The sequence below is a fragment of the Triplophysa rosa genome, linkage group LG20 (genome assembly GCF_024868665.1).
Source record: "Triplophysa rosa linkage group LG20, Trosa_1v2, whole genome shotgun sequence".
NCBI classification, from domain to species: Eukaryota; Metazoa; Chordata; class Actinopteri; order Cypriniformes; family Nemacheilidae; genus Triplophysa; species Triplophysa rosa.
Genome location: NC_079909.1, coordinates 8,729,001 through 8,742,781, shown reverse-complemented (window position 1 = coordinate 8,742,781; position 13,781 = coordinate 8,729,001). Strand labels below are relative to the sequence as shown.

The window sequence follows — 13,781 nt, the reverse complement described above, 5'->3', positions numbered from 1 at the left end:
CATTTACATCTTGCCCAAATAATGCACGCCGCCGTTACCTTTAATTTACACAATCGGCGGCACGCATCAGTACATTTACCGGTTGCTTAACCACAAGATCTCCATCGTCTCTTGTCTGACAACCTGGACACAACCGCATCTTGGAATCGTAAACCCAGCCGCAATGTTAACTCCAAAATTAATCACGTTCGACCCATACACTGCGCACAGCAATTTGAAGATATAACAGCAAATTTTATTTGAGAACGTTTGGGTGACGGTAACATGCTCACTCTCCACGTCTCACTGCTCGCGCATAAAGCTAAGCATCATGCACACACTGGAATAACTCTGCAAGCACAGATATCACCTACACAAGACTTCATCACTATCAACGTAAACTTGCAACGATCGTTTTAACCTTTGCAAACAGACCTTGTGCGTTCACTGAGGTGTCAGTGACATTTATACGCTCACAAACCTCGCCATGCGAAACTAAACATCATCGCATACCTGCCAGTCATATCTGCTCTCGGGCAGTCCCCGACCAGAAGCGAACAAGTCCCCAGACTTTTCAGTATCAGATTCCCGCTACACAAGATGACATTCGACCACAACATGTCCAGATCAAACCCCTGCTCCTGCCCTCACGAGATGCCTACGATCGTCAGGTTACAGCAGCAGGCCATCGAAAAGCCCGGGCCACGCCCCAGACCCTGCTGCTGCTAGCACCTGACTGCTTCATTACTCAGATGAGCCCATCACCTCAACCTTCCCAGCGCCATGCCTGCCCACACCGCCTCAAGCCACCTCAGCAGCGCAAGCACACCTCAACCAGCGGCACGGACCCATCCTTAGCATTCACCTTCCTCCTCTCTCTTCCTCAAGCCCGACCGCACTTCTCATTGGCTTTATTCAACTCTCAATCAACAGCCATAGCCAGCTCACAAACACCTATGATCATCAAAGGCATCCAGAAAACCCAAAGACACTAGGCAACCCATAACCTTGGAAATACTAACCAAATGCATCTCTACCCTCCGCAAAGGATACCACTCCAGGCACGTCGCCCGCACACTCGACGCCATGTTCATCCTGGCATTCTTTGGTTTTCTAAGATCCTCGGAAATCTCCACCACATCCACCTTTAACCCCCTAGTCCATCCAACCATATCCGACCTATCAGTAATTGATCCAGAGACAATGTCATACTCCATCAAGCAAAGCAAGACGGACCAAACCAGGAGAGGCCATTTTGTCTATATTTCAACCTCCAGTCACCGATTCAACCTTACCAAACCCTCCTAGCCTACCTTCACTTCAGGAAACCTCTGACCAAAGCCGCATCAGATCCCCTCTTCGTTGACGACTCTAACTGCCCGGCCACACGCTTCTGGTTCCAGAAACATATAAAATCAGTCTTTTCTCCATACCGGCATCCCAGCAGATCACTTCTCCTGCCATTCTTTCCGCATCGGTGCAGCAACCAAGGCCGCCCAAAAGGGCCTCTCACACCGATGGTCATCCAAAGCTTACAAAAGTTACATCTGAACAGACCGCGCCCTCATCAGAGAAGCACACCGGACCCTCATCACCCGAATCGTCTAGAATCAACCATCTTCCAAACTTCTCCATCAAACCACCAGTAGTAGTGACGCACCGTTCAACCCACAGAAGCCCGGCGCTCATCTCGTACTCAGCTAACCGGACCTCACCTCTCCAGAATTCAGTTTCACCGCAGCAACCGCCCCTGCAAGCGCCTGGGCTTCCAACTCATACTCCGCCGCAGCAATTCTACAGAAGCAAGTATCGCCGCAGCGACCGCCCCCGCAGGGGCCCGTGCTTCCAACTCGTGCTCTGCTGCAGCAGACACCAATTCTACAGAAGCCAGTATCGCCGCAGCGATCGCCCCCGCAGGGGCCCATGCTTTCAACTCGTGATCTGCCGCAGCAGACACCACTTCTACAGTAGCCATTATCGCCGCAGCGACCGCCCCCACAGGGGTCCGTGCTGCCAACTCGTGCTCTGTCGCAGCAGACACCAATTCTACAGAAGCCAGTATCGCCGCAGCGACTGCCCCCGCAGGGGCCAGTGCTTCCTACTCGTGCTCTGCCGCAGCAGACACCACTTCTACAGAAGCCAGTATCGCCGCAGCGATCGCCCCCACAGGGGCCAGTGCTTCTTCCCTTACTCTGCCGCAGCAGACCCCCTCATAGCCCCCAGAAACCAGTATCACCGCAGCGACCGCCCCACAGGGGCCCACGCTTCCATCTCAAGCGCAGAAGCCAGGATCGCCGCAGCGACCACCTCCGCAGATGCCCGTGCTTCCATCTCAAACGTAGAAGCCAGCATTGCCGCAGCGACCGCCTCGTCAAGGGCCCGCGCTTCCACCTCAAGCATTGAAGCCAGCATCGCCATAGTGACCGCCTCGGCAGAGGCCCGCACTCCCATCTCAAGCATTGAAGCCAGCATCGCCGCAGCGACCGCCTCGGCAGAGGCCCGGGCTTCCATCTTAAGCACAGAAGCCAGCATCGCCGCAGAGGCCCATGCTTCCACCTCGAACGCAGAAGCCAGCATCGCCGCATTGACCACCTCCGCAGAGGCCCGGGCTTCCATCTTAAGCGCAGAAGCCAGTATTGCCGCAGCGACCGCCTCCGCAGAGGCCCGTGCTTCTTCCCTTATTCTGCCGCAGGAGACCCCCTCATAGCCCCCCGAAGCCAGTATCGCCACAGCGACCTCCCTACAGGGGCCCGTGCTTCCAACTCTTGCTCTGCCGCAGCAAGACACCAATTATATAGAAGCCAGTATCGCCGCAGCGACCACCCCCGCAGGGGCCCGTGCTTCCTCCCGTGCTCTGCCGCAGCAGTCACATTTCCTATCCAATCCCTTCCAAAAAACCTCCCCGAAGCCGGTTTTCGCGGCAGCAACTGCCACAGCAGGGGCCCAAGCTCTCAACTCGTGCTCTACCGCAGCAGACACCTTTTAACATGAAGCCAGCATCAATACAGCGACCGCCTCTACAGAGGCCCGTGCTGCCAACTCAAACGTACCAGCCAACGTCGCAGCAGCGACCGCCACTACGGAGGCCAGTGCTCCCATCAATCATCCCAGCAGAAGACCCGTACGTCAATCACGCGTTCTACTACAGCGGAAGCCTCCTTCAGTCGCAGTTTCACCACCAGGGACACATAAGTAGCCTAGCCCGCTCCAGCTGGTCATGACTTCCCCATCATCACAACCTCTAAACGCAATGCTCCTTGCCGCTTCCGGAAATCGACATCACACCGATCTACCAGGCACCCTCATTTCAACGTCGGAACCTCAACCGTCCCCGGAGGAGTCTCTACCCCAGTTTCCATCTCATCAATCACATTCCCGAAGGGCCCTCATCCTCTTGTCTTCAACCGCATTCAGGTCAACACCTCCGTAACGCCTAGAATCGCATTTTGGGGGGGGGTATGCGTACTCCGGCTGCTGTCCAGCTTTCATCATGCCTTTGGGGGTGTGTTCTGGGCTCGAGCCGGTTCCGAGCCCAGCGCACTTGCCCTGACCCGGGTAGTGTGCTCTGGGTTCGGATAGATCCGGCGAGCTCGGAGCCCACTCCCTGTATAGCACGCCAAATACGCATAAACTGCATACCCATGCTCTATCATTATTATCCCTGCAACATAGCTGTTTATCTGCGCAGGTGAACTCGTGAAATACTAGTTGAGAGATTAATCTCATCTATAGTCTCATGCTCAAGCAAGCTTTATTCAGTCCATGCCAATTCGAGCTGAATGATTTATACAATAGACTGAAAACGTAAATATTCACTATGATATATGTAACTTTGCGAATATCAGTGATTGTTTAAAAAATGTTTAAAGTTCTTTAAAAAAATCTACAATTTAAGTAATGACTTTGATTTGGCTTCTACTCATTAATTTCATAGTTTACCCAAAAATCATTATGCTGTCATCATTTACTCAACATTTCAAACCTGTATGACTTTCTTTCTTCCGATGAACACAAAAGAAGATAATTTGAAGAATGTTGGTAACCGGCACCCATTGACTTGCATTGGTTTTGTGTTCACAAAATAAAAGTGAATAGGTAATGCCGTTGTTTGGTTACAAACTTTCTTTAAAATATCTTCTTTTGTGAAGAAAGTCATACATGTTTGAAATGACAAGATGGTGAGTAAATGATGACAGAATTTTCATTTTTGGGTGAACTATCACTTTAAGTCATCTAATTCAGATTCAATTCATCTATTGAAAACTCTGATTCAACAATATATCTGTGACAGAAGCCATTTTAAAGCAGAAACATAAATATTAAGTTATGTATCAAATGAAGAGTTTGTTTGCAAAAACAGATAACTCCCTTTTTAAAAATCTACAAAAATCATGTTTTTTTTATTGTGCATTCCAATTAATATAAATTAAACTGCAGTTGGGTTGCTTTGATTAAGTAATAATAACTCAAAAAATACAGCTAACACAAAAAAACATAACAACAATAAAAACCTGAAAAAACACTTCAAATATAGTCAAAAGGCTTAAACTCAGTAAGCTGTTCACAGTATATGCTGAGGGAGTCCAAATGAGTTCACAGGCTGTCGACGTCACGGCTGTGCATCCCTAAAGTCTCCCCAGTTTTATTTCTGCTCTATGTAACATCACACGCTTATTTCAGGGAAATTGCTTGCACCTTAAAAATAAAAACAAGCATCATCCAGTCACTCCTGCTGTTTCAGTTGATAAACTCGCCCTATCATCTGTCTCTGTGGGTTTTAAGGTCTGTGGATAGATTAAAAATGAGCAATAATGCATAAGATATTACTGGTCTGGTGGCAGTATTTTCACTTTGAATAGGTTTCTGGATTTTAAGTTTTTGTTTTAATAAACCAAAATAAAGACGCTGACTGTATCGCATTTACTGTAGTTCATTTAATGAGTCGGAGAGCTAAATAAAAGCTAATGCTGAAATTGAGTCGCTTTTAAACGCATTATTTGCGTTTGTGCATTTAATTTTGCTCTGAATGCCTCTTGTCTCCTGACATGCTGAAATAAGTGCCAAGGGCTGAGGAGAGAGCGGCAGCAGCGGTCTGCACTTACAAGAACTGCCACACTGAAGAATTGATGGGCTTAAACCACCATTAATATTCAAGGTGAAGTCCCTCTCAGTCTCAAACACTGTTTGGCCGGCCCTCTACTCACAAGATCAAGCTATGAGAGAGAGAGAGAGATTTATACAGATACCATTTCTCTCTCTCTCTCTTTGAAATACCCAACAAAGAGAGATAGTTGTCAGTTCAACAATTCGGTGAGCTGTTAGCCCAGATCACTGAAAGTTAAACAATTAAGAAAGAGACTTGTTTCAAGTCCATGACTGATCATGAAAAAAAACGTTCAGAATTAAAACACAGTTTTATAAATAGATCTCCCTGGCCCAACCAGCACTTAACCGTCTTCTGTTAATGTGCTTTCCTGTCCTTCATTATTCAAACGCTCTGTGTGTGTTCGATCATGAGGGGCAGTCTGCAGGACGCACGTTCTTTTAGCCTCTTTCTGTGATTAAATGACCCCTCTAATAATGACACACCGCAGACGGTCGACGGAGGACGTGGCGAACTACCCGAGCAGCAAAACACTGGAGAGACTCTGGGCCGAGACGGCTGCTGATATGTTTAATGAAGGGAGTGATGAGTTATTGATGCCTTCGGTCTCATTAGAGGTCCAGAAGTGGATGCGACAGTCATGGTGCTGACAGCAAACACAAAGGCGCTCATTGATTGTGTTGAGATGGACAGACTGTGACTTCTGCAGCCCAATCACATAACTACTGTTTTACTTGACCAGCACGGGCTCTGTTTTCATACGTTACACTTCCCGGGATCGGTGAAACTAATTACAGGCCTTAACTCCAAACCAATAATGAAAGGATTTGGGGCAAAGTGCTTACAAGACCATTTGTATTCTGACCGATTATGTTTCTGAAATTTGTTTAGCCCTTGAAAGAACCGAATGAGATGCCTGCTGTCTACGTAGGCAGGTAAAACAAAAAGAAACTGATTAGTGCCTCATTTTGAAATGGGACTACAAGTTGTGCTTCTCAAAAGCACATGACTCAATAGTTGACATTAGTGTTTTGCTAAGCTAACAAAGCAGTAAATTATACAATATAGCACGCATAAAACTGACCATTTTACTAAGCTTGTAACAATGCATTGTGGGATTGTGTTCAACTTTTGAAACTGCCCAAAATTAAAATCCTGTCGTCATTTACTCACCCTCTTGTCATTTCAAACCTGTATGACTTTCTTCTGCAGAACACAAAAGAAGATATTTTGAAGAATGTTTGTAACAGAACAATGGCAGCGCCCATTCACTTCTATTGTAGGACACAAAACCAATGCAAGTGAACGGGTACTGCCGTTGTTCAGTTAACAACATTCTTTAAAATATAGTTTGTGTTCTACAGAAGAAACAAAGTCATACAGGTTTGAGATTTTTCATTTTTGGGTGAACTATCACTTTAAAATAATGTCTGCATAGGGTCACTGGGTTTTGGAAAAAGAGCTTTTGTGTTCTGGAGGCAATTGTACTCTTGTACTTTATTTAGTTATACTGTACTGTACCATTATTCCTGCCTGTTCTCCAACTTCAAGCTCTTACTCTCAAAGGCTGTGTAGGCTGATGCCCATGAATAAAAACACTGTTGTGGAACTTTGGAATTGATGTTCAAAACAAATATGATGGTGTCCAAGTGCCTCTACAACTTGAACCAATTTACAGCATCACTCATGTGGTGTACTTAAAAAAGATTGCTGGCACGGTTTAATCTAATGGGTTTCTATTACTTCTCCCCTCAAAGTATTCTGTCAACAGTATCCATTAACAAGAACTAGTTTTCTGGAAAGTCCTGCAGATAAAAACTAAAGAAAACACTGAAGGAAAATCTTTCAAAGGGCAAAAGATTCTGTTACAGACAAAACCTCCATTTGCCTTATTGGACATAAAAAACAGTTTTCTTTTGTTTAAGATGGTGTGTATCTTTGTATATCTATTTGTATATTCAATGAACAACAGACTGTAGGTCAAAAGCGCCCGTCTCATTGTCATTTCAAGGTGAATGAAGTATTCAGACAATGTCCCCCGCACACGTGCCATCTGCGTCTGCCTGTCCCTTCTCTTCCTCCCTGCTTTTCCTCTCCACAAGGTTCAGTTGTTGTCATCTACATTATGAGAGCAGGCTTTGAGCTGATCTGGGAACAGAGCCAGGTGCCACACGCCAGTCTGGTTCCTCTAATACGCTCCATTTTAGCATAAACTGTAATTAAAGCGACTTGGCACTACACTTGCCACAGGAATTTTACAGTTCAGACCGACGGCTTTAAAGCTCGAGAACATGACGGTGTTCACCGACTAGAACTGATTTTATTCTTACAGTTTGGGATTTTTTAATTTTTCAGTGAATAAGCAGCAGCGTCATATCAAAAACAGACGGAGGTGAGATTGTTATAAGGATGGATGTTGAAAACGGGTCCTTTAAAAATGAAAAAATAACCCAACAGAGCGCCAATAACAAATTCATCCTTATCCTACTTTATCTGTTTCGATACAATAGGAAATCCTAAATCTGCTAGAGATCTAAAATGTTGCAATAAATGTTTGGGTCAGCTTTGGAGCATAAAATAATTAGAAAATGAACTGAAATCAACATTTGTATGTAAGAAATAAAAAAACACTTTTAACTGTTATCAGGCTAACACCAATCCGACTGTCAATATTTACTGTATTTTTCAAAGAGCCTGTTTAAAGTCACTTTAAATGAAGAGTTCACCCAAAATGAAAATTCTGTCATCATTTACTCACCCTCAACTTGTTTCAAATCTGTATACATATCTTTGTTCCGATGAACACAGAGAAAGATATTTGGAAGTATGCTTGTAATCAAACAGTTCTGGACCCCATTGACTACCATAGTAAAAATTGGCGCACAAAAAAATTGCTTTATACATATCTTTGTTCTGTTGAACACAAAAAAAGATATTTTGAAGAATGTAGGAAAGCAAACAGTTCTGGGGCACCTCTGACTATCTTTGTTATTTTTCCTAATATAGTAGTCAATGGTGGCCAAGAACTGCTTGGTTATTGACATTCTTCCAAATATCTTTTTCTGTGTTCATCAGAAGAAAGAAATTTAAACAGATTTATACAAAGTTGAGGGTGAGTAAATGATGACAGATTTTTTATTTTTGGTAAACTGTACCATCTACACTGAATGCATGTTATACTGTTGCATGTATGCTGTTGCAAAATGAACTACACTGTAAAGTACAGCCAATGTACATTTTGTAAAATGTCAACATTTGATGAAATATCTAAGTTAGTTTTTAATGGACAGTTTTGTTGTCAGTATGAAAAATCATTGTGACAATGGATGGCAATGTGAAGGTTTATCGTCATACACACATTTAATGCATATGTAATCTGCTTTAAATCACAAATAACTGTAATAGGGGTGACCCCAAATCGTCGACGATTCGATGCTTCGATCAGAGTAGCCTGATTTGACTACCAATCTCACAGTCGAATCTTCGCAGAGGTGTTATGCAATGGGGATCATGTCATTTTGGTTATATGGGCAGTGGCGTAGCAGACGGGCACGCACTGCGCTATTTATGATGTAAAGAAATGGTACATTTTTAGGGTTGGGTACCGAAACCCCCGCGTCTATCCGCGTCTTCTGTGCTGTGAGACCGGTAAAGAGAAGCAGCACGTTCCGCACGCACCCGCAGATGACTCGCAAATGAATGTGTACACCGTTTCCAAACATTTGTCACTTACTGAAGGTTTGGGCATTTAAATATGAATTAACACCTTCTCTTTAAATGCACGTAGTCCGTTACTTAGACTGAACTTTGCGCTACCTGATAAAAAATAAAAAAAATTAAGTAAAATAACCAAAATCACCATATCTAGCGTGGCGCAGACTTTTGGAACTGAAAGCAAGAGTGCGTGTCAGGAGGACAGAGAAAGAGTGCGCAGGAAAAAAGGTGAAAGGGACTTTTTGACTGTTTAAATGGTAAGATGCTTTATTGCATTCCTCCTTTACATGCGGTAAATGAAGTCACTTTATTGGTAGTTCATTGGTAATGAACGTGCTGCATTCCCGTTTGTAAAAAATAATTAATTATTATCGAGCAGTTTTAAAAATAGTTTTGAGGAGAGATCTGGCCTAGTATTGTATGACACAGCATTGTTACGTGATGTTTAAGGAAAATTAATTTTAGTAGGCCTCTTTGTGGCTTGTGTTTTGAAAATGATGTTCCCCTGTATTTCAGACATTTTGCCTAAACACATTTATTTTGCACACTGTGACTTGATTCTGGCTTATTTCGTTTATTTATTATAAAGGTATATTCTGTTCTAAACATATTCTGTAAATTAATGTTTGATTGTTTTTTGGTGCATCATGTTGCGCTGTACCCTTAACCAAATGGTGTCGTCCACACATGCACTGGAGCGCGCACACATACACACACGTCTGATTCGACTATCAGTCGACTATAGGCAAGACGTGACAATTCTGATTCGACTATGTAAATTCTTAGTCAGGGACACCCCTAAACTGTAATGAAATCATAGTACGCATACTTTGATTAACTATCTTTAGGGTTTTGTTTTCAGTAATGCAAATCTCAAATAATTAAGCATTTGAGCACCAGAGCTGCAAGGTAAACTGCTATTGCTGTTATTACTGTTATCATGACACACTCCAATGAGCTCTAAAAACAGGTTTGCCATGAACTAGCAATTTTGGAATTTTGTTGTAACTAGAAAAATCCTAAATAAATCAAAGCTGTTATATTTTAGCATTCTCAAAGTACACACCATGTGCCTAAAATGTGTAAAAACATATGCTTGGCATTTTATCAAACAGCTCTAATTGTATCACTATGAGATGCTTTCTAAACAGCATTGAAAGAGTTCCCATCAATACTGGGTTCTCATTGGCTGTTTTGTCTTAGTCAAAGTCATCAATTTAAAAGACATTACAACAAAAGCAAAAATTGAATGTGTTGCTGTGTATAAACTAATTTAAAACAATAAAGCATTCAAATCAAAAGGTTGGGATGCAGACCCAACTCCTAATAAAAATGTGATGTCTCTCTTAAAACAAAAAAGCAAAACAAAAACAAGTGACCCAAAACTTTTGAACAGTAGTGAATATTTTCAACTTAGACACCCACAAAACAAACTTTACAGCACCCACAGTTCACATCGAAGTTCATAATGCGTAATGTTTGTGTTATTTTCAAAACAACACAAACATTAGATGAACCATGATGTGAACCGTGGGTGCCGTGAAGTTTGATTTGCTGGTTTTCTTTTCAAATCAACAATTTCAACATTAGTCTGAAATATTGTCCAATCTAGTCAGTAGTTTTCTCCTCTCACTGCTTCAATATATAACAAGCAACTGAGTAAATGTGTGTTTTGCTTATCAGAGAGACGCACATGAGATTTGCAGGATTACTCTGGGCCTCACACGTTAAAACATAAATGACATGCAAATCTGTCTTATTATAGGTAAGCCTGGCTTTACAGACCCCTATTCAGGACAGCTAACAGCAGCAATAGACTATTGATCAGTTTTCAACGCGACGTGCTGCAGTAGTCTGTAAATCTGAGATGCCCATGTGTGCGTGAAACTGCGCGCAGAGATTAGATTTACATTTTTTCTGATATTAAAATCATCCAGCGGGCTGCTGTTGGAATACATCAGTCAAGGTGAGACGGATCCTTCATTACCGATTCCAGCGCCGACACCATCACCTACACAACACGGCCCTACTGTCGCACAGGAAGTTGATACAAAAGCACAGTGTGCAGAAAATTACTTGAGTCTGTAACAATGGTGAAACGCATTAACGTACAGCAATAACGCTCTCACTCCTACATGCTCAATAAATATTCATATAGACCCTGAACAAACAGATCTGACAGTCAGAACATGAGAATCATTAAAGTGATTAAACTGCACATCAAGTGTCTTTTCCAACAGAATGCGGATGTGCCTCCATCTATATTTTGGTTTTAAACATGTCATTTGAATGACTTAAAGGTGGTGTTTGCATAATCACTTCTAGTAAAACTCAAAGTTAGAATTCGGGATTTAAACAAAACCCTGAAGTTTCACATTTCTATGTACGACTCGGCCCAGGCTGTTTGTGCTCCAGACATGAGTGACAGCTTAAATCAAACAGCCTGTAGAGGAAAGGTGCGCTATTACTTTTCTAAGCAATCAGACTTCAAACGCTTTTTTGCTTGGTAGACAAAAAACAAAGATTGAACAAGAAACCAGAGCTGTATCAAGGGAGCAGAATATTAAGAGACGTGAATGCTTTTTTCACTTGGCAACCAATTTTTCACATTAAGCAACCATACAGAGACGTGTGCTTAAACACCCTAGCAACCACATAGCGACACCCTGGGAACCACATGATACCGCACAATTAGCGTGAAAGTTCACCCAAAATGAAAATTCTGTTATCATTTATCCACCCTTTCATCATTTTAAACCTGAATGACTTTCTTTCTTCAGCAGAACACATAAGAAGACATTTTGAAGAATGCATGGCACCCAATGGTTTTGTGTCCATACAATAGAAGTGAATGGGTGCCGGTGCTGTTCGGTTACCAACTTTCTTCAAAATATCTTCTTCTGTGTTGTGCAGAAAAAAGAAAGCCATGCAGGTTTGAAATGACAAGAGTCACGTAAATGATGACAGAAACTTCCTGCAAATATAATAAAGCAAAATACTGTTGCCATTTTATAGAACCACCAAAAGACAAATTGCACATCATTTCCAAAGCCCCATGACTGTGACTCACCATAAAAACGTTATAAAAGTAATGAATAATGTTTCCCATAACAGAGTTTCAACGCCACGCCGCGTCTTATTTCCACAACTTTTCTCAATAGACCGCCTTTCAAAATATCACATCCCACCGAGAGAAATTTGATATGAGTCACACGGCATTAGAGAGAAACCCAGGTGATTCTGATCACCCCGTGTACGTATGATTCAAATCTGATTTCCTTTGAGACTTGGACAACCCTGAACCAGAGGCATCGTGTTGCTCTGACACGCCGCGGCTCTTTCCGCCCACGTTCCGCCATCTTCTGCGTGCCTCCAAAACAAGTGTGACAAACCTCTTACTTTCACAGCTGCAAACTCGGCCTCGCTTTCTCGCACCTCTAACTCTATGCCCTGCCAAGACGATCAAGTTTCTACCCGATTTTCCGCAAGCGCCACCCCCGGCCTCGATACAAACAGACATCTACGCTCATCTCCACCCACGCTGCTAACCCTGGCTCCTCCGCGCGGCATTCGCCGAGCCAAGATGGAAGGAATTTCATCTTTAGTTTTTACAGACCGATCTCAGGGGAGAGGATGCAGAAACAGAGAGAAAAAATCGAGAAATATGTAGGGGGGGTGGACTTGAAGGGGTGGCAGTGGTACTCGTTCTTGTCTTAGTGTATCTCAGACCTAGAACTTCCCTTAGGAATACCGCTGCAAAACTGGGACAGAAAGACAGCCAGAAACAAATAAGAAGGAGAGAGAGGTTATTGATGGCCGCTTGTGACACGGATAAATAGCATTAGATGTTGTCGTGTTAGAAATGAAAACCAACAATAATAAAATTTCATTAAAAAGAAGCCCAGATCAATTTTGAATAGCTTATCCTGGCATCATATGTTGGCTTTTTATTAACAAAGATTTAAAACCATTGGTCGCCATTGACTATTACTACTATGGACACAAAACCAATGCAATTAAGTCAAGGGGGACCAACAATTTTTGGTTACCAACATTCATCGAAATATCTTCTTTGGTGTTGTGCAGAAGAAAGAAAGCCTCACAGGTTTGAGACGTCAAGAGGGTGAGTAAATGATGACAGAATTTTCGATTTGGGGTGAACTATGCCTTTAACTTTCTTGACTGTGGAGGGAACCAGCGATAACATCACAACCGAGCGCCTGCGTCACTGCGTTCACGCACGTCGCTAAGGTTCATTACGCAGTGGTATCTTGAAAATATTGCAGTGCTAAAAACCATTAAACGCCTCTTCTGTTATCTATCAGAGGCGTGAACGCAATTAGGCTTTGGAAACCAAAGGTTTTCATTAGAAGAACTGTGTGGATGTGTACATTTCAAATCCAATTAAAGTGTGAGCCTCAGGTTTAAAAAGGAAATATTCGCTCGGTGATGAGGCACAAAGCACGCATTTTTCAAAACGCCACCTGAATCGAAATGAAATTTGTTCCTGAATAACGCACCACATGACAATTATTTATAACAGAATGCGCGCAAGATAAATCTAACAGCAAAGACAGGATCTCACCCGACAAGTGAATCTTCTCAAGAGAATTGCTCGTAACAAAGAGAAGGGCTTTTACATCATTTACCCATAAGTGCAGAAATTCCTCACTTACGCCTCTCAAAACCACTCAATCTATCTCTGCAATTTCCCTGGAATGTTTCTCTGTCCGCACCATTATTTCACCATGCGATCTGCATGCAAAAGGGACAATCGAAACAACTTTGCAGACTCATGGTCTTGTCTCGACGCCGTGGGTCCTGTGACATACTGTGGCATGGCTGGAGAAAAGCTGCAAACATTACAAATGTCAAAAATGGCAATATTTTCTGCATTTCTGTGGACTATTCATGATAAACCCACAGGCCGATGCTATCCGTGACCTCACTGGCCTTCACGTTCTAATTATATCAGAGATCTCTT

At 43.0% G+C, this 13,781-nt stretch overlaps 1 protein-coding gene across 6 annotated transcripts in view; it reads right to left on the bottom strand.

Moving 5' to 3' along the window:
- nlgn1 (neuroligin 1) overlaps nt 1–13,781 on the bottom strand; it is a 233,480-nt gene that overhangs the window by 156,903 nt on the left and 62,796 nt on the right. The gene's annotated exons all lie outside the window — the stretch shown is intronic.